Genomic DNA, 23,145 nt, shown 5'->3' with positions numbered 1-23,145 from the left:
GGGGCGGTGCGGTGCCGCCCGGCCGAGGTGGGCGCGGGCAGCCCCGTGGGGCGCCGCTCCCTCCGCCCGCCATTACCGAGCCCCTCTGCTGGGCCGGCCGGGCCAAACCAAACCCAAGCACGGGAGCGGCAGCGGCCGCAGCCAGCCAGGAGGAGGAGGAGGAGCGGAGGGCGGGAGGGAGGAGGCAGCGCTGGCAGCCGGGCGGGGAGGGGGCACTCGGTACCGCGGAGAAGGAGGAGGACTAAGATGGCCACCGGCCGCCACGGGGAGCGGCCCCGCTCCCTCCGCCCCGCCCCGCCTCGCCCGGCGCGGCCTTGATGGGGCCGCGACGACCCCGGCCGCAGCGCGCTGCAGCGGTGCCTCCCGCCGGAGCCCGCCCGGGCCTCAGCGGGGGAGCCGCCCTCTGGGCCCGGTCCGCGGCCCCCCGTGCCGCGCCGTGAGTGAGAGCAGCTGCGGAGACGAGAGGAGGGGCCGCCCGCCGTTCCCCCCCCCCGCCCCGGCGGGCAGGGCCGGGCCCCTCGGAGCTCCGTGCCGCCGCCCGGTGAGTGCCCGCCGCTGCCCGGGCCCCGCCGCTTTGTTGCTCCGCCGCCGGCCCCTACGTGGGCCCCCCGCCGCCTGCCGGCTCCTTCGGCCCGGCCGCAGGCCGTGGTGGCCGCCCGCTCCCCGGGGATGCCGGGGCGCAGGTGGCCTCGGCCCCCGATGGCTGCCGCTGCGCCCCCCGCTCCCAGCCCCCGGCCCCTTTCCCTTCGTTTTTGTCGCCGTGTTCCCTGCCCGCGGGGGTCTCCGGCCTGCGGGGCCCTGAAGGGAGCTCGGCGGCGGCGCCGGACCGCTCCGGCGGCCTTTGTTGTGCCGGGGGGCGGCGGGCCTTCCCCTCGCTTTATTCTGATTTATTGATCTGGAGGCCGTCTCCGAGCCCTGCGCCCCGCCGTGCGACAGTCGCAGTCCCCAGCGGCCGGCTGTGGGTGCCGGGGGGCCGAGCGGCCGTGGGGGGCCGGCTGCCCCCCGAGCGTGGCGTTTGTTCGCCCCTCGGGGAGAGCCGCGTCGCTGGCGATGTTTGCTCGGTAGCTGTGGGTGCCGAGTCCCCGCGTGGTGTTCACCTTGAAAGATTAGGGACGTGGTTTCCTGCTGTGGTTGTGGGTGACAGTGTAGAGAGAGGCAGGTGTAGATAAGAAACAGCGCAGAGAGCCAAATGTGTTTCTTTTGACCTGTAGTTTCATGAATGGCCCAAACGCAATGTTTTGGTTAATGAGAGCGACTCCCAAGGATTCTCTGAAGGATTCTGTTTGTTCTGGGCTTTTTTTTTTTTTTTTATTATTATTAATTGAGTTTTGGTTATTTGTCATTGTAAGATTCTGACAAGGTTTCTGCATACTAGAAGATTAATTTTCACATGGAAAATGGTAGGTTTCCTCTTAGGAGAAGTCAGTTTTGCACACTGCATTAAGTAGGAATGATTGGTTAACCTGTGAACTCTGCCAGAGCTGTTTCACTACATGCCCATGCATGTCCCTGTGCCCATCACAAGTGTGTGACAGGCCTCCCTAACGACAGTTTCCAAAAAGTGGTGGTTGGAGAGGGTTCATCACCTACACTGCCCGTGAGCAGCTGTACAGCTATGTGAGGTTTCTGCATTCATGGCCTCTTATGAATCTAGGCTGGTTCTACAGAAAGCCAACATGATGGCATCTGTGGCACTTCTTGGTGATGTGCCAGATAATGCAAGCAGTGGTACCTTGAGGTTGACTATGTGCGGAGACTACAGTTTGCATGAACTGGTGTTTCTGTAGTATTTCTCACATCCTATGTAATTCTGGTAGACTCGTAGCACTAGAAAATATGAAACGGGTTTATTGCTACCTGCATTGACAAATTGCCATAAGACGAGTAACTCCTTACTTATGTTTTTAGGCTACAGACAGGTATCTTTATAAAAGCAAATACTTCGTGGAATTCCTGGCTTTCATACTAGAAACGTACAACTGTGTTAATACAAAGTTTTGCTCGGTGTTCTTGATAAAGAAGTGCTGGTAATCTAATTTTGGGTGCAGATTTGGATCAGGAGCGGGAATCTGCACTCCTGTGCTGTGGGTCTGTTTAGTTCCGTTAGAGCCAGCTCTGCAGTGCTGAATAATGTTGATAGTAAAATATTTGGGGTAGAAGAATGCCAGAAATACCTAAGGTGCTAGAGCAGACTATCTGTCAGTGAATGGTGTTCCATAGTTTGGTATGTCTTGGCCAGAAGCTGGACCTGTTTGTTTGCTTTTCCCGTTCGCAACTTTTAGCTGATAAGCCTGGAGTAAAAGTGTTGTGTGGTTTGGGTTATATGGCTACAGTTAGTGCAGTTCTTAGCAAGCTGGTGATATACTCAACTCAAATTGAAGCAAGGTCAGCATAGTGGTGTGGTGATACTTAATATCTTCAGCAAGCGTTTAGAAATGTATTACAGTATTTCTAGCTCAAGGTTTAAGTGAGAGTTCATCTTTCTAGTAGACTGTTTACTCTTTCAAGATCAGCCACTCTATAGTATTGCGTTGTATCACTACTGTGGAGAGGAAGCACTCTTATCTCTTGCTTTGAGAACAGCAATGAGAAGGTACTAAGAAAAAAATCTTAATATTTTCAACCTGGAAATAACAAATGTAATTTAGGAAGCTGCATTGTGTTGTTTCATCTTGCTGCCTGTATCAGCTGAGAAAGTACCCTAACATCCTTCTGGGTAGGTATGAAAGCCTGTCTGTTTAGCTCTGGGTTACTGGAGGGCAACTGTCAGAAATAGCATACATGGCAAACTTGTCTTCAGGATGCACAGATGCGTGTTGTTATTAGAAGACTTTAGCAACTTATTTCACATCTGCAAGCCTTCCTTTAACTATTTCCTAGTTTTCTTCAAGGGTAAAAATTCTGGGATGCTTACTGTGCAGAGAACATGATGAGCGTGGGTTAGATGGTCTGCTTACTGTTTGAAATGCTTAGGACTGTCATGAGACTTAAGTAATTTTGGAGATCCAGCTGTGTTTCACCTCCCAAACATCAATGTTAAGTGTTTTGTAGGGTTGGGTTACGGGGTTTTACGTGGGTTTCTGAAGGTATGCTAAGCAGAGTTATGCAAGGAAAAGCCAGTAGTGTGTCCCTTGTAAAATTCCTGCAGGACTAATGTGCAGATGCTGATCAGCAGTTCTGTTCCTGTTCGTAAGTGATTTGAAGTTCCTATTGCAAAATACTGGAAATAATGGCTCAGGAGTGGCCTCTGACTTACAGGACATCCTGCTCTAAGGAAGTCTTAGATCATTTGTTCAAAATAAAAATATTTTCAAGAGGAGGAGGGGGGATTGCTGTTCGCTGTGAGAAACTGTCTATCTTGTTCTTAATGTACCTCCCAGTGCTCATCTTCCTGACAGTTAGAATTGTGGAAACCTCTTTTTATAATATTACCATAACAAAATTTGCATTTTGAAATGGTAAATTGAATGTGTTATTGGTCCATAGTACAGCTTCCATGTATGTGTGTAGGGAAGAAAATTGATTTCTGCATAGTTTTATAATAAAGCTTTTAATTTCACTAGTTTGCTCATTTTTTATTTATTTTCTTTCTTTTTTATTTTTTGGTGTTGTTGCTAACGGCAGTAATAAAGCATTTGAAATGTCCGGCTTGTGACAAATACTTACAGTGTTCATTGCTTCAAATTGTTGGCAATGCTGATTGTTTACAGAAAATACTTGCTTTCAGAAAATATATTCTGAAGGAGCTACAACGTTAGTCATAACTAAACCTTTGTACATCACACTCGTGTAGGCCTGGCACATCTTCTTGAAGAGGCTTCATTAACTTTGTGCTCTGTTTTGCAGTTTTCATCTTGAAATAAACATTTGCACTCTTGTATCGCTACTGTTGACTTCTTTTTGACATTTTATGTCCTGTTGCTTGGCCATTCACACCTTGTTCACTTGGATAATACGTGACATAATTATAAGGCTCCTATAAATACTTGTTTTAATCAGCTGCCCCACAGACAACATAGACGGTGTTGCTGTTTTCTGCATTCCTGTGTGACTGTGCAAAAGCATCCGGTGCTATACATGAAATCCTGCTAGCCACTTGTCTCTCTTTACCTGTAGTCATCGGTGTGGGCTTGAGAGCAGCATCTTGGCTCAGGTGGTAGTGCAGGGATGACCCCACAAACTTTGTGAGACTGAATACATTTTGTGTGGCCAGGTCTTCCAAGCATGTGTCTGGCAAAGACCCTATGTTTTGCTTTGCAGTACGTCACGCTTTTGCTTGTTGGCTGTATCCCCTGTTCTCCTGAGGTGTTACAGCTCAGTGTGTACACCACCTTTCTTGACGCTTGCAGATGATGGAGTACCTGCAGGCTGTCTGCGGTTGGGTCACCCATCAGATGAGGGGGACGATGATTTAAGCGAAGCTAGAAGATCTGTGGTGTAGTTGTTGCATATACATGTATTTCTTGATCTATAATCTAAATTATACTGTATCAGAGCTTTAGAGGTGAAGAATTGTTGTGTTTTAGAGGTGAAGAAGGTTGTGTTTCAGAGCCATGTAATAAAAAATAATTTTTGACGAGTGTTGAAGGGGAATGACCTTCATGTGCACATGGACTACGATTGGATTATCTAAAGCGTTAAACCATAGAACCATGAGCTGCAGGAGCTGGGCTTTTCTGCTTGGTCTTTGACTTAGCCAAGGGGTACTGGAGGGCTGTTGGACATTGCCCTCTCCCAGCTCAGTGTGCCTCCTATTCCTGAGGGCTCTGGTTAATCAGAAGCTTCCCTCTAGAAGTTGCTAGAAAAGTGGACTCAAAGACAGCAGCTGGTGGGGAGGCTGCACCTTCGCTCAGGTGTTGCTCTCCATCAGGGAAGGGGCTCACGCTGATGGGGCTCGTGGCCCGCACCATGGCTTGCAGAAGAGGGGCAAAGCTCAGCTTTGTCCGGTGCCTGCCAAGAAGGAAGAACAGGTCTCACTTCTTTTTCTATGGAATTTGCTCAATATTGTCTGGGAGATGTGGTTTAGTGTTTGTTGTTTTTCCTCAAGTCTTTTGTGACCGATGGTTTCATACACGTCTTGTTTTCTGCCACAAACTGCATTGGGGCAAAATTTCTTGATTTCTGTTCCGAGCAGGAATGTGCAATAGCTTTTTGTTTGTTTGTTTTAAGTTGTGCTGGCGTTCTTGGAGTCTTGATAACAGCAGGAACCTTTTTTAATTATTTTTTTCCCCAACATGTTGAGCAACACTGAGTGTGGAAGTAGGACTGTCCATATTGAGATTTGGAGGAGGAAAAAAAGCTTGGCATTTAGGTGAAAGTGGATTGCTCCTGTGCAAGCTAGACATCATCTTTTAGGTTCTTTTAAGGGAAATTAGCTTTGGTTGTTTTTTTTAGTTTTGGTGTTTCATTGGTGTCCTGTGCAGGATTTCTGCCTGTCTTAGGCATGTGACTACAAATGTTCTTGTCATATTGCAGAGTAGGAACAAATTGCAGAACTTACTGTCACGTGTAAAAAGGATCTTCCCGATGTTTTGAAAGCAATGGTGTGCTGTTGTGCTTGGAAAGAATAAATGCATACAGGAAATGAATGATGAGTTAATTCTGAGTGGTATGAAAGCACATTGCTTTAAATTTTGGGGTAAACATTAAGGAATATAGGAGCAAGGTATGACATGAATGCATCTCAGTTATAGCAACGAGACATGCATGTATAGTTCTTGTACTTCTGCAAATATTGTTATTTAAATGTCATGCATCTTACTACAACACAAGGAAAAAGCTCTGAGCAGAGTGGCTAACTTAGTGTGTAGACAATAATAAATTCAAAGACAAGTCAAAGAAGTGGATTTTCCAGATATTTTTATTTCATCTCTTTCTCACCTGCTCTAGAGAAACTACATACGACGCTAGAAGTATCTAAGAGTCCAACTCTTTCAGATTGGATGGGTATATAGCAGTTGTATGCCTAACTTAAAGTTCTTATTTCAATTGTTATACTAATTTAGAGAAGTCAGACCCTTTAGACCTTGCTTTTGCCTATTTTTTTCCAGCAACTTACTAGAATAATTCCGTAGCTGATGGGAAAAGTTGTTCCCTTTCTTGAATCATCCATTTCCTCTCAAATGGACATTGCAGCTTCTGTTTTGCATCTGTCTGAAGCTTTGTGTTGAAGGGTTTCATAGCAGGGGGAGAATTACCAACATCAGTGCTTAACTCAAAGCTGCTGTGACAAATTAGCCAATGCATAAAGGCAAAACCTTCAGCACTGATAATTTTGTAGGAAAGTCTTAGGTACATGTCTAGCAGTGGAATATATTTCTGCATTATTCTCTGATGTTTTTTTAGGGTTCTTCACTTTTGGGAAAGTGACTGGAGTAAGAAGGTGGATGAGGAGCTCTTGAGCAAAAGGTTTTTCTGGCTTCATCTTGCACTACAGGCAGTGGTATCACAATACATTGAGTATCAGAGGGTACAACTTATTTTTTATCCCTGGGTAGTTCTACCTGGATTGTCTTGCTGTTATATCTCTTCCAATATCGCTTTGCCAGATGGACTGTGGGTGCAAATGAATCACGATTTATGTTCTTAATTTTCCAGATGTATTATTTTTCCAGTGAAGCCGTTACAGATCTTTTTATAATTCAAAGCAGGTTGATTTGGTTTGTGTAAAGCAGTAGCTGGCGGTGTGTTTCTGCAGAAGGTGGGCTGAATTTGAATGCCACTGTGAGACATAGATGTTGCTTGCTGGCCATAACTCTTCCCAAGAACCAAAACGTAAGCTAACAGATGAACTGTATTAGAAAGGGAGGGAGTTGGTACAGCAGAAGCTTTCTGAAGTTCTGCTTGGTTACTTGGCACTGTAAGTGTATCCTTTACTCAAATAAGTTGACATTGTGGAAAGAGGAAGAGAATTTGCAGGGCTAAGAGAATGCTCAGGGTGCAGAAAGCACATGGTATTAAAAATTATAAAAAAAAAAAAAAAAAAAGTAAAAAACAAACAACAACAACAGAAAGCAAAACACATACCTAGAGACTGCACGTGCTTTTCAATCAAAAAGAAGACAAAATATCCATTTGTCTTAGTAGGAGAACTTTATAAGAAGAGATTTCAAGTGCTTGGATGATGGAAAATATCAAAAGGGAGAGGGACTGTTTAGAATACCTGAAGCGGGTACACCTAAGATAAATCAGGTAGAATCCATCTCTGTTCCGGTCTGAGATCTCATCCAAGATACATCAATGTGTATAAATACCTGAGGTGTGGGAGGCAGAGGGATTTGGCCAACCTCTTTTCAGTGGTTTGCAGGGACAGGACAAGGGGTAATGGCCACAAGATAGAGCACAGGAAGTTCCGCACCGACATGCGAAAGAACTTCACAGTGAGGGTGATGGAGCACTGGGACAGGCTGCCCAGGAAGGTTGTGGAGTCTCCTTCTCTGGAGGTATTCAAGGCCCGTCTGGATGCCTACCTGGGCAGCCTGCTCTGAGGAACCTGTGTTGGCAGGGGGGTTGGACCCGATGATCTTTGAGGTCCCTTCCAACCCCTTTGATTCTGTGATTTTAGACTGGTTTGCAGTACTACTGTTTGGGTTGTTCATAGCAGGTCTTCTGTACTGCACTGGTGGAAGCTCTTTTGGCTTTATTCAGAGAGTCTTTCAGTGGCCGTGCTGGTTTACACTGCTTCTGCACCCTGAGTGCAGAAAACTGGTGGGGGTGATTGTTACTGTGTCATGCTTAGAAGTTATCCTTATTTTTTGCAGAAATGAAACAAAGCAGATGTCTGAGGATAGCCAGGAGAGCAATGGGAATAAGGAGCTGGGAATTTTCAGTTCCCTCAGTCTGCATGCTGTAAGCCTGTTTATCTGTTCAAGTTGTCTTACTGTTGAACCAGGGCCTCACTGTTCTGACAGTAGAATAATCCTATAAGACCTTTCTTCTTCCCCTGTTTGTTTGTTTTAGTTCCAAAAGCTGTTGAAACTTGATGGAATGGGAGAGGGTGGGCTTTGATGTTCTGACTTGGGAACAGGAAAGAAGACGGCTTTCACTGCAGGCTGATAATAACAGAACAGCTGCTCTCTACTGTTTCTGCACCAAGACTCACCTCTGTACCATTCAGAGTGCCACTTGTGGTCTTAGGCCTCCTCTCTGCAACTGTGTTCTTGACAGGAGTTATTTATTTCTAATGGCATGTTATGGAGGTTCTCAGGTCTTCATTAGAGAGCCATGGATGAGATCAAGGCCCTGCTTTGTATTTGCATGAGTGCACGCAGTAAAGAATGTACCATGTGTTAGAATGACAAAGTAAGTGGAGTGAATTTCTTACTGTAAAAGTTTAGCCTTTTGATGTTCTCTGGATTGCTAACCTAAGAGTTGGTACGTCACAGTGCAGACCCTAAGTTGTGAGATTTGCCTAAGCAGTGGCTTTTAAAGCATCACAAACATGGAATAAGTTACTTTCCTTTTTGTCTTTTGAGTCTTCGCAAGTTTTCCCCACAACTCTGAGAGCTAGAACAGATTTGGTATATTCTCATGGCAAAATGCTAGGAGTTGGGCTGTGGCACTTATGAGATTTAGAAGGATATGGTCAGAGCTGGCAATGGTTTTGTTACCATTGGTTTCCCATCTGAGAAAGTAATGGAGAAGTGAAATTCATTTTATTGGGGAGTTTCTTTGGGTTTGCAGAAGAAAGGATGCATCTTTGAACAGACAAAAGTAAACAGTCTTTATAAGCAGTGACATGGAATAGGCATATAAATAATTTAAGTGATGTATCACAGTTCAAATGCTTGTACTTAAGTCAGTAGTTCTGTAGTGAGCAACAATAGAAATGTAAAAACCAAGTGGACATGATCTAAGAGGATGCTAATTTGCTTGTTAATTAGGTTTGCAAAAGGTTCTTTTCACAGCTCTGAGTGGTGAAGGAGGATAAGCTAGTGAAGAATGTTTAATTTAGGCTTTCAGTGGGTCATGAGGTAACCAGGGAGTCTCTTTTCTAGCTTTTCAGTGTTAGAGTTGAAAAGTAGAGCGGCAACGCTTGTTACTCTGACCATAGTAACTTTTGGAGACAGAAATATTTTGCTTTCAGTTTCTTACCAGGAATGTAACCGTGTTTCTAGCAGTGTTGGATCAGAGTTAAAAAAAATAAAAAAAATAAAAAAAAAAATTTCCTTGCTGTCTGTTAGAAATCTTTGCAATTTAACTGGGGGTATCTCCACACTTAAGGAGAAAGAAGTTTGGATATGCTTGTATTAGAACTGGCTTTCCTTGTTCTTTTGCCTAGGCCCTTGGTGTGAATTGGCAGAACCTAGTGGTCAGTTAAACCACCGGCAGCTATAACCCAATTTTACTTCAGTGAAACACGTGTATATGTATGTGCGTAAAATGCACACAATGATCTGATTTTTTTTTTTTTTATGAAAGCAGGGGAGGTGTATGTATTTACGAGTCACATCCTTGGAAGAACATTTTCAATCAAACTGTGTGTGTCTTTAAATTGTTTTTCTTTTTAAAATGAGATCTGGACAGCATCTCATCACAGTAGTTGATGTTTCTCTTTTGGCTTGGATTTGGCATACAACATACCAAGATGAGGCCTTACCTTCCTCTGGCACAGGCAGAACCAATTTGAAAGATGAAAGCTGTCCTCGTCTTTCCAGCCCATGCTTTCTTACATCAGCCTCATTCCTCCACTTTCCTAGGCAATGAACTTGCAGCCTGTGGGTTTCTATAAGGACAGACATTTCAAATTAAAAAGATGAAAGCCAGTAACAGCACAACACACAAGAATGAGCTTGTCTCAATTGTTTAAAAAAAAAAAAAAGTGTTGAAATCTTTAGTAGCTGTTCATGTTGAGAGGATTTCAGGTCAGGTCTGTCCCCTTGCTTCATGCTGAGGGTTGTGGTGGAGAAGTGGAAATCCTTAAGTGATTATCTGCTTGTGGTCTGCCTTTTGCAGCGGTCTGCTCTGAATGCTGCCTTTGAGTAGGAAGGAGGGGAAACTCCCGTGCCTCAGACAGTTCAGGGTCCCTGTTGATGGATGTGTTTTTTTGCTTTGGGTTCGTTTTCCCAGTAGCTCCATGTTAGGTTACCACAGAAGTTAACCTGCCTTTGAAACTGTTACGATAAAGGGCCCAAGGGTGTGTCCAAAACCAGAAAGTATCCCTTGTTCTTTAGTTCCCTGTAGTCTATGAGAGAAGGGACGTTGATTTTAGGAGCTTTATTGAAATAGTGTCTGCACAACTGTTTCTGTGCAAAGTAGTACTAAGTGGTATCAGATTCTGCTCCAGTTTGACACTGTTTCTTTGTGTGTGAAGAGAGAGAGAGGGATGTAGGCAGTATTGTTATTTCTCTTTCACAGGTGGCCTTTATAAAGGTGTCCTTACAAGTGTGTTTGCCTTTGTGAATTTAAGCAAATTAACTATAAACCAGGTGTCCTCTGAACCTTTTACTTTACTCAGGGTTCACACTCAAAGGGATGAGCATGTAGTTAATCAGTAAGGGGGTGGAGGCTCAATCAGGAACATCAGTCAGAATTAATACTTGCTTGTTGAAGCATTTGATTGCATTTGGCAAAATCAGTCTCTGAATAACCCAGGTTTCTAGAAGAGACGTATTGCTCAAGATTTATGGGTCTTGGTAGCTCAGAAGATAAAAAAGCACCATTGGTGCGCAGCAGCATTTCCATGTTCATATATGAAAAGTATTCTCCAGCAATTTCTGTAGCTTTATTTTCCTGGTCTACATGAATAGAAAATGGAGGCCTGAGAAAGACCTTTATTCTTTGTCTGTTATTTTCCCATTAATACAAGTATTGCTACCACTTACATATACTGGGGAAGAGGTGTTTGTGTGCAGATACACTGAAGAATTTTGTAAAATTGTTCTTTTTTGTCTTTCTCTTGTGTTAACGACTATTGACATGGCCACGACCAGTTTGCTGGTTAACAAGTAAAATCTGGCAATCAAAAGTAAAAATGGTAGAATAAACTCCTTCTCATGATGCCTCCCTCCCCCCCCTTCTATTTCTTTGGTTATTTACAATTAAGTATTTTTGTAGGAACTGAACAAAAATGCAGAGTGGCAAGCAAATGCTAGGGCTGTAGGATTCTCTTTTCATGTATGTCAGTTGACTGTAACTCTGAGCACTTGGTTAAAAATGCAGTTTACTGTTTCCCTCCAGCTTTTTCATCAAGTACTGTCAGAATAAAGCTTAGACAGACTGAACAGTGTCAATAGAGCTTTAGTGCTTAGAAGTACACTTTTCCAGGCTTTGCACATCAAGGAAATAATATAGTATGGTATGCTATTAGTCTGGCAGTGGCCACTAGCAAGTAGTTCACAGGATCAAGGAAGGACAGCTTTTGTGGCTGATAAGTGAAATTGTCCGCAGAAGAAGCTGCTGCCTAAGCAACCTGTCTCCTCAACATGTGAGGATTTATGGTTGTTTTTAAAGCTGTTGATTGGAGGTATGGCAGCATTCGTTGTGTCCAGTAAAAGAGTAATGCTTTTCCCTAATGATAGTAAACCCTGCAAAAGCAGTAGTGAGTTTCATTACATATGTTTATTCTGATTTATCCTTCCTGCATTCCATTTTCAGTGTCTCCCTCTTCTATTTATGAACTGGCAGTCTGTGGCAGGATACATCGGTACATGATTTTCTGTGTTGCGTTAATGCCACTTCATTCTGTCTCTTACAGAGACATCCTGGGTAGTCTCACCTTCCCTTGCCTTTTTTTTATTTCTATGCTCAAGTATTCTGATGTCAGTAAGATTCTCATTCTTCTCTATACTGTTCATAATGAATCTTCCTGAGACAGGATTCCCAAAATGTAACAGTATTTTAAACAGGGCTGGGAAGAAGATGGCTAAATTTCAGGGTTGGCTGCTGGCTCATGCTAAAAATGAAATGCTGTCTCAAAATATATCCCACTTACAACAGAGAATAAGAATAAGCTATTTTGTTGTGCAAGGCCTCAATCTACATGTCGAAGTCTTAGGTCTGCGTCTTGAAGAATAATTAGCTCAGCGTAAGTTACATGGTTTTCAATAAAATGACATGGAAAAGGGAGATGGGAAGGGACCAAGAACATGTTAAGTTCCAGAGAAGGAGGAAAAATGTGTATTGGAGCAGTATCATCGAAATATATGACATCTTTTCCTTCTGTGTATTGTCGTTTCCTAGTTAAAAACAACTGTCTTATGAAGGATCTGGCACTTCAGTGGGTTTGGGATCATTGTAATAGTTTTCATAGCAAGAAATCTTTCCACACAAACAGTAAGACATCGCTGCACTGCTTCCAACACCTTTCAGTGGAATCCAAGTGTCTTTTTTAAGATGTAATGCACTTATGAAAGTGCTAGGGAGAAGCCTTGAATGGCAAGTGATATGTGCCATGGCTGATCATCACTGTCCTAAGCTTCTTATTCCCAGGCTGACAGTGAGTTTGCTTACCATCCAGGTAAGTCAGCGTACTGCATGAGTTACTGTCTTCTGCTGGTTTATTGTTTGCATTAGCTTATTGACCTGGTGTGCCTTTCATGTGATTGAAGGGAAGCTGCTGAGCTGAAGATGGCAGTTTAATGATGCTGAGCAGGGCATACCAGCTTGAGTAGTCAATGAACACATCCGTGTTAGGAAACCAAGTTTGTCTCAAGCCAAACAATTTAATGATGTGGATGAAATAGCAAACAAAAATGTCTTCAAGAAAGAAGTCTGTAAAATGTAAGTTAAAACAGCTTGTCTAAGCAGTAATATTGTAGTCACCTACAACTTTGTCTCAACAAGGTTGATGTTTCCTAAGTTGCTACATGGCAGGCAAGTACTCCAGGTATTTGTTGGTGTTTGGAAATTTAAGCACGACAGGCAGTTGTGGAATATGAGGTCCCCTTAGTACTGAAACAAAGCATTTCTCTTACACTCTGCCTGTTGTGTTGTCACCAAGGCAGGGAGCTGGCAGTGGAAAAAGAGTGGTGCTATTTGTGCAGGAGCAGCTCTTGGAAGGCTGTTTACAGAGACTGTGCCAGTGCCCTGAGAGCCAAAGAAAATGGCGTTGCGATTTCATGCAATATTCTTTTTTATTTTCCCCACCCCATTTTACTCTAGAAAATAGTAGTAGTTGGCCTCATTTGGACTTGCACAGAGCTTTTGCCCCCTGACATTTCATCAGAGGAAAATGCTGTGGAATTGGGGAAGGGGATGTTTGTGTTACACCTCTGATGCTCCTCTGTTAACCCAAGTTATTGCTCCTGCTCTTGTTTCCTTTGTCCATCTCACTGGTCAGTGGTGTCCTGCCCCTTGTTCCCTTCTTCCCAGTCCTTCTTGGGCACATCTTGCTGTTTTGTAGAGTAACTGTTTTTTCTGATAGAGGTGCAGGTGCTGTCTAAACACACACTCTACTACATCAACGTTATTTTAAGCTGTTCAGCTGCTTCCAAGTGGTGTGCTGGCATGTCTGGACAGGAAGGGCAAAAGGGACTGTCTTAGCTTGCCAAGAGGAAGAGAACTCAACCTCTGCCTGTTAGTGTTTTTCTTGTGGCATGTGCCCCTCAAGTCTGCCATGTGTGGTACTGTTGGTCCTGGGAGTGCTTGAAATAAAACAAGTGTTTTTTTTTTTTTTTTACCTCCTTTTTTTGTTTTGTTCAGATATTCTGCTCATTCAAAAAGCTTAGGTCATGATAGAGGGATGAGGCAAGGGAGAGAATGTGTTTGTGTGCTTGTGTCTTGGTTTGTCAGGGAGTTCATTTGCCTTTCCTGCTGTTTTTGTTTGTTTGTTTGTTTTTGTCTTTGTCATAATCTCAATTATATGGCCTTCCTGATCTGCCCTTAAAAGAAATATTTTTTTCAAAACTTCTGTGGACTTTCTAGATGTCTGTTGGTGATACAGTACATTGGGCTTCAGTTTTAAAGCAAATGGACTACAGTAATGCCAAAATATTGGTTGGAACAAGATTGCTGTGGAGGTATTTCTTTGGTCTCCTCCTGGAAATGCTTCAGAGGAGGGGAGAAACTATGGACAACAGCATGGAGGTGACGGGCTGAGCCCCTGCTTAATGCTCTTTACCACTCCCGACCCCACCTTTTTAATATGGACATTTTGTTAATTATCACTATGCAGCAAAGTGAAAATACAGTGAGCGTTAGGTTCTTTTTGTTCTGAATTGTTTCTGATGGATTTGTGTTTATCCAACTGTGGGGTAGCATTGACATTACAAATAACGTATTTTTTTTTCTAAAACGGAACTCTTTTTGCCCTTAGATTTATTTCAGAGTATATACATGGACAAGTAAATTGTCATCAGTATAATAGTTACAGACAAAAAGAATTTGGATCGATTTCCTTTTGCCCATAGGTTGGATGATCAGTAAGTTCAAGAAGTTCACTTTTCTATATAGATAAGTAACCCAAGGAAACAAAATCAGGACTTGCTTAAATCATTGTCATGGGGATGATGTAAGAAAGACATCAAGGCCTTGAAGCATGCCCAGAGAAGGGCAACAAAACTGGTGAGGGGTCTGGAGCACAAGTTCTGTTAGGAGCGGCTGAGGGAGCTGGGGGTGTTTGGGCTGGAGGAGAGGAGGCTCAGGAAGGCCTCATTGCTCTCTGCAACTTCCAAAAGGGAGGTTGTGATGAGGAGGGGATCGGCCTCTTCTCCCAGATAACTAATGATAGGACTCAAGGAAGTGGCCACAAGTTGCACCTGTGAAGATTTAGATTAGGTATCAGGAAAAACTTTTTCTCTCAAAGAGTGGTCAGGTACTGGAATGGCCTGCCCAGGGAGGTGATGGTGCCATCGTCCCTCATAGTGTTCAGGAAGTGCCTGGACAAGGTGCTACAAGATATGATTTGGTAGCTTAGTGGGTCCTGTTGGTGACAGGAGGACGGTTGGACTACATGATTTTGTCGGTCCTTTCCAACCTCATGTTTCTATGATTCTATGAAAGTTTTAGGTTTGTTTATTTTGCTGGGCAGGGGAGTAATGGTTGAGCTTTGACAAGTTTAGTGGAAATAGTACATTCATGTTTGTGGTGTTCTTAGGCTAAAACAGAGTAAGCTTTGGGATTTCCTAGAGTATGCTACTGAGAAAGCTGGCAAAAGCCTTTCAGTGGTTTAAAGGGGAAAAAAAAAATCTTTATCTCTCCTTTATTGCTGTGTGCTAGTGCTGCTTTATTTTGGGGGACCTCTTTCTATGCTAAACTTCATGGTTATAAAGCAAGAATAATTGGAATTTAACAAGTGTATTTGAGCTTCTAGTGATTTAAGTAGATGAGTTTTCTGGACCTGTGCGTCCTCAAACTTGCAGTCTGTCTTCCAGATGTTTCTTCTTTTATTCTTCTGGATACATAACTTGCCATCTTAATCTTATCTTCCTTCCACATGATTGATAATGGCTGTGCTCACAATTACTCTACAATTTTTTCTCTCCTCTCTGGTTTGCTCCTTTCTATCCCCTTCACAGAAGGAGATTTTTAATTGACTTGGGAACCTTTCTAGGACACAGAACAGGTTTTGACTATATTTGTAAAGTCTAAAGACAAATTAACCTTATATTTAAAAAGCAATAACACCAGTGGCTTAGGAGGGGCTTTGTGATGAGTTTAAGTTAATCTTCTGCCCATTATTCATTTAAAAATGGTAGTTGAAGAGTTGTGGGATTTAATAGCTGATAGTAAGCTACTGAGTTTAAATAAACAGCTCATAAACTAAACCAGACAGGGCGCGCATCATCTCATCTAGCCTAGAGTACCTAGCTGTCCAAAATCAAAACAGATGTTGAGGATGGCCCTACAGTGCTGGGAAAGAAGTAATGGCATTCTGCACATACTCAAAACCAGCATCTAAGGGAATGGCAACCAAGATCGTACTTGCATAAAGCTGTTGAGATGGAAATTATCAACTACAGAACAACCCTTGACAGCTAAAAAGTGAGTCATTTAAGTTAATGGTCTTTCAGATGTGTACACTTATTAGTAAGCTGCGCATTTTCATGTAAACTATTTTCCTGTGGTTTAGGAAGTGGGTAACTCAACAATACTGAAAGCTTAGCTGTGAGATTTTTGACTGACTTGTTTTTTCATGTTCGGGTATCTGTCTCGTAAGTGAGTTTATGAAGTGTGTCAGCTTTTGAATGCTGGAGTCCTAGAGTACTACTGCTCTGGGCTTTTCTCCTTCCTTAGCAGCCAAAAAAAAAAAAAAAAAGAAAGAAAGGAAGAGGAGCAATAGAGGACAGAGCTTATCAGATCTTCCTGTTTTTGTCCATGTTTTATCATGCTTCAGATGTCACTAGCTGTTCCAGTGGCGCTAGTGTTAGTGCACAGAACTGTTTTAAGAGTGGGCTTGAGCTGCTTTGCTCCACATGTGTGGAACGGCTGCCCTGGCTGCTGCCTAAGTCCTGGAAGTGGGAAGTGTCTGAGGTGTTTGCCAGGAGGGGAGTGAGGGGGCTGCGGATCGTTGTTGGTGCAAGGGGCACTGGGTGCAGAACAGGTCTTTAACTGAAATTCCAAGTTGTTGGGGAAGCATTAGGGAAGATAAGTGGCTTATTTAATTCACAGTCAAGATATTGCAGGCAAACCTATGCTGCTTCGTAGTGTATTCATGATAAGGGGGTTTAAGGATTGGATTGTTACCAGCTGCAGCAATCCATTATATGAAGAAAAAGCCAAGTTCTAAGTGAGCTACTCCTTGCTATGGTGCTAGTTGCTGCTGAAATGTCACCAAGGCATGGTTACTGCCTCTGAAACTGTAGCTGGTCAGGACAGTCTGCACCAGGTGTAGCAGCAACAAGAGAGTTGTGTGGCAGAGAGGTGGCTTGCTTTTTACTGCTGTGTCCATTACATGCAGTTAGGAGACACTTTGGGAGGGAAGAGAACTTGCAGACTACTAGTTACCTTGTAATGGAATTATTTTGGTAGACACACTCAGCTTTGGTGTGCAGGCTATTGGGTTAGAGAAGGAGCTGCTGAGCTACCTCCTGTAAGCACAAATCCCCGTCTTCTCCAGCTCCTATTCGGAGCTGTTGCACAAGGTCAGGTTCCAAGCATGAGCGCCTTGCAGAGCACTCCCAGGAATGGAACCGAGCCCTTGCTGTGCTGTGAGCAGTGCAGTGAGACACTGGGAGAGCGGGGTGGAGGGAAGTGAGGGAGAACCTTTCCCTGAGGACTCGCTGAAGCAAAACAAGGGCAGTCCAGCCAAACAGACCATCGTACTACACCACTGTGACTCACCTCGAGCAAACAAGTTTAAGTTGATTTGTGTTCTGGAAGTGCAGAGAGGAAGATTTACAGGCATGGCTTGTAGTCGACAGCCATATGTTTAGAGAGGCCTTAGCTTAACTTCCATTTCTCCTTACTCGGTGATGAAGTGAAAGTGGAGTGAATGTGGAGATGGTTTGGCTGGAAGCAGGGTGTTCGCTGTAGTCAGCATAGTCTCTGGGCAGTTGGTGTGCTGGCAGTCCTTCCTTTCACGTGTCATCCTGTGTCTCCCACAGAGCCTGTCTGTGTCTGCTCTTCTGAGAGGAGCTTGAATAGCTTCTCTACCATTTTTCTGATGCCTGTGATTCTTGCTGGTAGTCATCCTTGCTGAACAGAGGCTGTTGCCTGGGGTAGTAGAGATGAGCAGGCTAGCAAATGATTGTCTCTTTGCACAATCAGAGAATTCTGCGATATTAGGGCATGAAGTAGAAAATAACAACAGGACATGAAATGGCAGAGACAACCTCCTCAGCATCTTTGTTGTGGGTTTTTACTTTTTCTGAAGTGCCGTGGGGTCTCTGAGTTGTGTCTGGATGGCTCTCAGGGTTTGGCAGCAATGACAGCTATTCTCATATCCAAAGAAGTTCAAAAATATCACTGCATCATGTCTTTGCTGACTCTGCAATGCAGCAGTGTTGGGCTGTGAGCCCATATCACAGCGGTAAGATGTAAACCTTCTGACCCAGAAGTAGGAAGAACCAAATGGACAAGACTGAGAGGAGAAGAGAGATGATCATAGAGAAATGCAGATTTTGGGAGATAAAACTTGTATTCTTTTGGTTCCAGTCCTTAACTAGAGAACAGTAATTAGGCCAGAATTATCTTAATTGATTCAGTGCTGCCAAGCTAAAAGTCTACTGCCTTTTAATCAGCATGCAGCATATTCAGGGTCTTTCACACTTGAGGCAAACCTCTCTTTCATTCTGTGTGCAGTGCCACAGTGTACAGGTCTGTACAACACACAATCACTTAGGAAAACCTCTGCACTGGTCATTTTTTGTCTGTGTGTGCTTCCTCTTAAACTGCTTCATCTCTGTTACAAATGTTTTGCTACATATTCAGGGTCTTTCACACTTGAGGCAAACCTCTCTTTCATTCTGTGTGCAGTGCCACAGTGTACAGGTCTGTACAACACACAATCACTTAGGAAAACCTCTGCACTGGTCATTTTTTGTCTGTGTGTGCTTCCTCTTAAACTGCTTCATCTCTGTTACAAATGTTTTGCTACTTGTGCTCTAAGTGTCTGCACAATATCCACCCATGGTGCAACAGGTGTGTTAATGTTTGGGATTTTTCAGTGCAAATGTCACAACAGGCACAGAATTCACAGAGTTCTGTGGTGACAGGACAGGTCTTGTTCCATGCAGCCTAGCCTTGTGTACAGCTTTCTGCAGCATGAACGTGTCTTGCAAGAGTAGGGCTTGAAAAGCCGGTGGTAAATTCTTGTGGCTTGGCAGTGGCATTAGGACATGTTTTTAGGGAAAAGAAGGTATTTTTAGTAAGGAGTAACATGGAATTTAATGGTTTATGCTCAACTAAGCTAAAAAGTAGCATTTGAAACTACAGAGGCCCCTGTCTTGAGTAGTATTTAACATGTGGTAATTGATTTATTTGGCACTGTGCACTGAAAGGATGTATTGGTTGCTTATTTGTTTCTGTGATGAGAAGAGGGGTGGACATTGTGTAACTTCTCAGGCTGCAGGGATTATGCAACTGATCCTGTTATTGTGGAGCCCAAGTCCTTCCTACTCCCTGGGCACCAGCTGCTTGTGTTCTGGCTGTGCCTTGTTGTTTTTTCTTTGCTTTAATCATCTTCTCCCCCCATAGCCTAGTGCTTTGGTGAACTCGTTATTTTCTTGCTTGTGTTGCTGTTTCCAGTTCTCCCCAGTGTCAGTGTCTCATTTGGGTTTATTCTTGAGTTCAGTATGCTGCAAAATGCAACTGCCCTTTTGTATTATTCAAACTACAAAATGTATAGAGAAATTTATTTTTTCATGAGACAGAATCACTTGATACTTTATAGAAATATTTAAATAAATAAAGGCATTTGCTTTGATCCAAGTCAAGTTTTACTGCAAACAGCCTTTGCCTAAGCAAAGGTCAAAAGTTACGACTTCCTGTCTTCATGAAATTAAAATGAAGTAAGTAGATGTGTTTTTTGTTGTTGTTTTTTAATCCTTCAGAGGATGGGTCTGGGAGATATTTTGATTTTCAACATCTCTCTCCTGCCCTGCTTCAGAGCACCAGACAATGTACAGTAGTACTGTGCATAAGATGTGGTAGTTGTAAATCTCATGCTTTTACAGATGGGTGATCTTCTTGCGGTGTAATAAAGGCAATGCAACCACTGCAGTACAATAACATGCTAAGTGAATTGGAAAAGTGCTGTAAATCTCACCCTATTTGCACTTGATTTTCAGCTCACAGTTTTATGTCATACTGCTTCTGTTTTGGGGTTACACAGAGTTGGAGTGCCCATGAGTGGGTCGTGTTGGGACATGTGGCCGTATGGTGTGGGCTGATGGGACTAGGGGCCCTTGTAACCCATCACACCAGACTCCACTTACAGACCAACAGAGCATGTGTGGTCCTGATAGGGGAGGAAAAATGGTGCATTTGTACAGCACTTGACTTGCTATATTTCTTATATTTCTATAGCAAATGTGATCCATATCAGTCATAAATCAGCTATAGCACTTAGTGCCCTATACCAGGGAGTAATTTGGGCATAAAGGCTTTAAAGACGTTTTTGAGATGGCAAGTGTTTTGCTAAGGAGTTGCATGGACTGCTCAGGGTGTGTTTTATTGCTCAGTGTCTGTACCATGGATGAGCATTTGAGTAGATGACAAGTTGTCTTAGGATTTGCACAAGTGCTACCACTCAGGAAATGGTGGTCCTCTTGGCTTGAGCTGTCTTGTTGGAATTACTGAAAGTATGATTCAGTTTGCTTTACAGAGACCCTATGTACAGAAGACATTCTCTTTTGAGACTACAAGACTCGGTGTGTGACGTCTGTTCAATCCTTTCCACTTGTACTTCCACCCCCAAATCTCTCATGGCAGAAACATCAGTTTTGGCTTTCTATCTTTTGCTTCTCGAGAAGGGTCTTGTTCTCAAGAAGTTATCAAGCTAAGTGAGTTCAATCAATTTTTTATGGCCACGTGTCACTTGAATATTCCATTATTTCTGCAGTTGGTGAAGACTGTGTTAGAACTCACACCTCAACCCCACAATTCTAGCACCGTAAGTCCAGTTGTATTATTGTTACAAAATTTATTTGATGCAGTAATTGAAGGAATTTTAAAATCAGTCTTTAACTTACTTGATGGCTCATAAAGACCTGCCACAAAGTGTGGTCTTATGGTCCTGTACAAAGCTTCTTTGTGGCAAATTTGTTCATACGGTGTTTACAGCTACCAAAACAAACTCCTGAAGGACAGTGAAATGGAATTTGGTATGTATGGTTTCATTTGGACTTGTGATGCATGTCAGATATACTTTGAAATAAAATTGCTGGTTCAGAAACTTGCATAAGAACTTCACTGAAAGAAAAAGTAATAGTTTTTCTTTCAAAATTTCAAGTTGAGTGACTTAAAAGGAGTCTCTGTCTACCTTGTCTGTGGCAAGAGAAAAAGATGATTATTTGAAAAAAGATGTTGTGATACGGTTTGTTTTGTGCTTCCATATGTCTGCTTTTACCTATGGTTCTTGGTAATGCTCCCCAGTAAGGATTTAACCACTATACAGCAGTTTTAATGAATACAACAAAGCATGCGTAATTTTGAGAGCAAAACTGTTTGATCATGGTGATCTACTTCATGAGGTCTGATATGGAATAGTAACTTATTTTTTTTGCTTTTTATACTGAGTCCAAAATAGTCAGCAGTTGAGGCAGAAATCTTAGAAGTTGAGCAATTCAGGAGGAAGTGGCTTCTTGGCTGCCTTGGAGAACGGATGTTTTAATTTTTGTTCTTCAAATCTGATGATTTATTTTCCAAGCTGTAATTGTCACAATCTTTGCTTTTTCTTGACCCTTAGTGTGCTGTTGAGTTTGGTTAGTAGAAATTTTATTTTCTGCTGAAGACAATTAAAGGGGTATTTGTATACAGCCTTCTGACAAGTTGCAGGTAAGGATTAGCACTGATTTTAGGGTGAAAGGGACATTGGAAATGAAGAACAGGGTATTCATACTCAATAGTCTTCATTGATCAGTCTGTTATGGAGCGTGGTTCAAATTTGTTACATAACTAACTACAAAGAACATATCCATAATGTTAATTATCTTAAAAGAGGGACTGAACAAATGTATTAGTCCATTGCATCTTCTCTCTTGTAAATCTCACTCATATTACCAGTTAAATAGATGTTAGAATAATTGTTTATCAGAGTAGTACTTGATCGTGCTACTTAAAGCTGGTTTCCACTTAATTATTTGATCAGGAACAAAACCAAAGTGGTGATTTTTCATTGTAGAAGAGACAGAGGATTTTTTTTTTTTTCATTTGTTAAATACTGCAGATGGGTAGTAGAGAAGGAAATTGTTAAAGAAGAGAAAGGATTGGGGTTCACAGATTAAGGAGGAACAGATTCTCCAAAATACATTTCATGGAAGTTGAGTAAGAATACATTCAGGGGAAGGAACTGTATCACCAAGTCAGCTGCTGCATTCCTCTGCTGAAGAATTAGTTGTCCCCTCTCCTTCCATCAGCAAAAAAAAAAAAAATAAAATAAAAAAAAATGCAGAGGGGAGCCCCCCAGCCAACCAAAGCAAAACTTCAGGCCCAAACTTGAAGTTCACACATACACAAACCCTATAACTGCAAATCCTTTAATGACTGATTAAGATGTGATTCTGTGTCTGTGTTAACAGGGAGAACTGTATAACAATGGAAATCTTGAGCTGTTGTTGAACAGTGGAAAGCTGAACTGTTCATCTGCTGGTACATTTCCCTTAACATTTCTCTTGGTGATGACCATGCAGACCTCTCAAGTAGTGAGGTTAGTGGATGTCAGAAGACAGATCGTAATTCCAGGTTGGAAGGTGATGTTTTCTTGACTTGGGTCATTCAGTGATGTTTTTTTTTTCTTTGTGTCAAAATGTACCCATTTGAAACCATTTGTGTCTGAAACGTACTTCTTGCTGAATCTCTTTTTAGAGATCTTGTGTTTTGAAGCAAAGATTTTAATTCACCCATATTTTGTTATGCCATACATGTCTGGAATCTTGGCAGAACATGTTTTCTTGGTATGGAATATATGCTTTAACAGAAATAAATATTGGAAACTAAATGTTATCTGCATTATCGTGCTTTGCACTTTTTAGGATTGCTGGGCAGTATATATTGAGTTACACAGAGAACAGGGGAATAAAAATGGATATTTTTTTTTTACTGGTCTGAGTCTGATCCAAGGTAATAATGATCAAAAATGTGCATTAGAACTTGGGCCAGGAATCTGTCTTTTATAACAGCTCAGAGGAAAGGGGAGGAGGCCGCTGGTGAATGAAATGAGGAACAAATGAGGCTTGTCAAGGGGAGGCAGTAAGGAAAGTAGGTTTGAAATTTGAATATGAATTTAACATCATGAGATCCACTGTGTGGAGACTCTTTTATAAACGCACATGGTTAAAAGTTAGTTGCAGTACCTGAACAAATCAAAGCCCAGCATCTCAGCTTTCTTTTGGTATGTCCCAATTGGGAAGTGAAGTACTTTTCAGAAAGTTAGACTACCACTTTCAAACTGCTGACTGCTACTTTGCATAAAAGAAGGAAGAAACACATTGTGCAGAAATTCTATAGAATCCTATAGAGTTTCTGTAGATGACTTTCAGAGCAACTCCACATAGGTTCTTACTTGGCTTTAGGCCTTGATAGGTGGCACCTTAGTTTCCTTCGGTT

The 23,145-nt window shown here is 42.6% G+C and overlaps 1 protein-coding gene across 9 annotated transcripts in view; it reads left to right on the top strand.

Annotated features, from left to right (window-relative positions):
• The first annotated feature begins 241 nt into the window (after positions 1-241).
• The window catches only part of WDFY3 (WD repeat and FYVE domain containing 3), a 194,109-nt gene continuing 171,205 nt past the window's right edge, over positions 242-23,145 (top strand). For all 9 annotated transcript variants that reach the window (XM_082759312.1, XM_082759316.1, XM_082759315.1 and 6 more), the window contains exon 1: positions 242-541. The gene's annotated coding sequence lies outside the window, so the exon portion shown is untranslated. The remainder of the gene's footprint in view (positions 542-23,145) is intronic.

Source organism: Aythya marila, assembly GCF_965140915.1.
Source record: "Aythya marila genome assembly, chromosome: 4".
In the NCBI taxonomy this organism is placed as follows: Eukaryota; Metazoa; Chordata; class Aves; order Anseriformes; family Anatidae; genus Aythya; species Aythya marila.
Note: the sequence above shows the minus strand (reverse complement) of the source record. Positions and strands in the feature narration are given on the sequence as shown.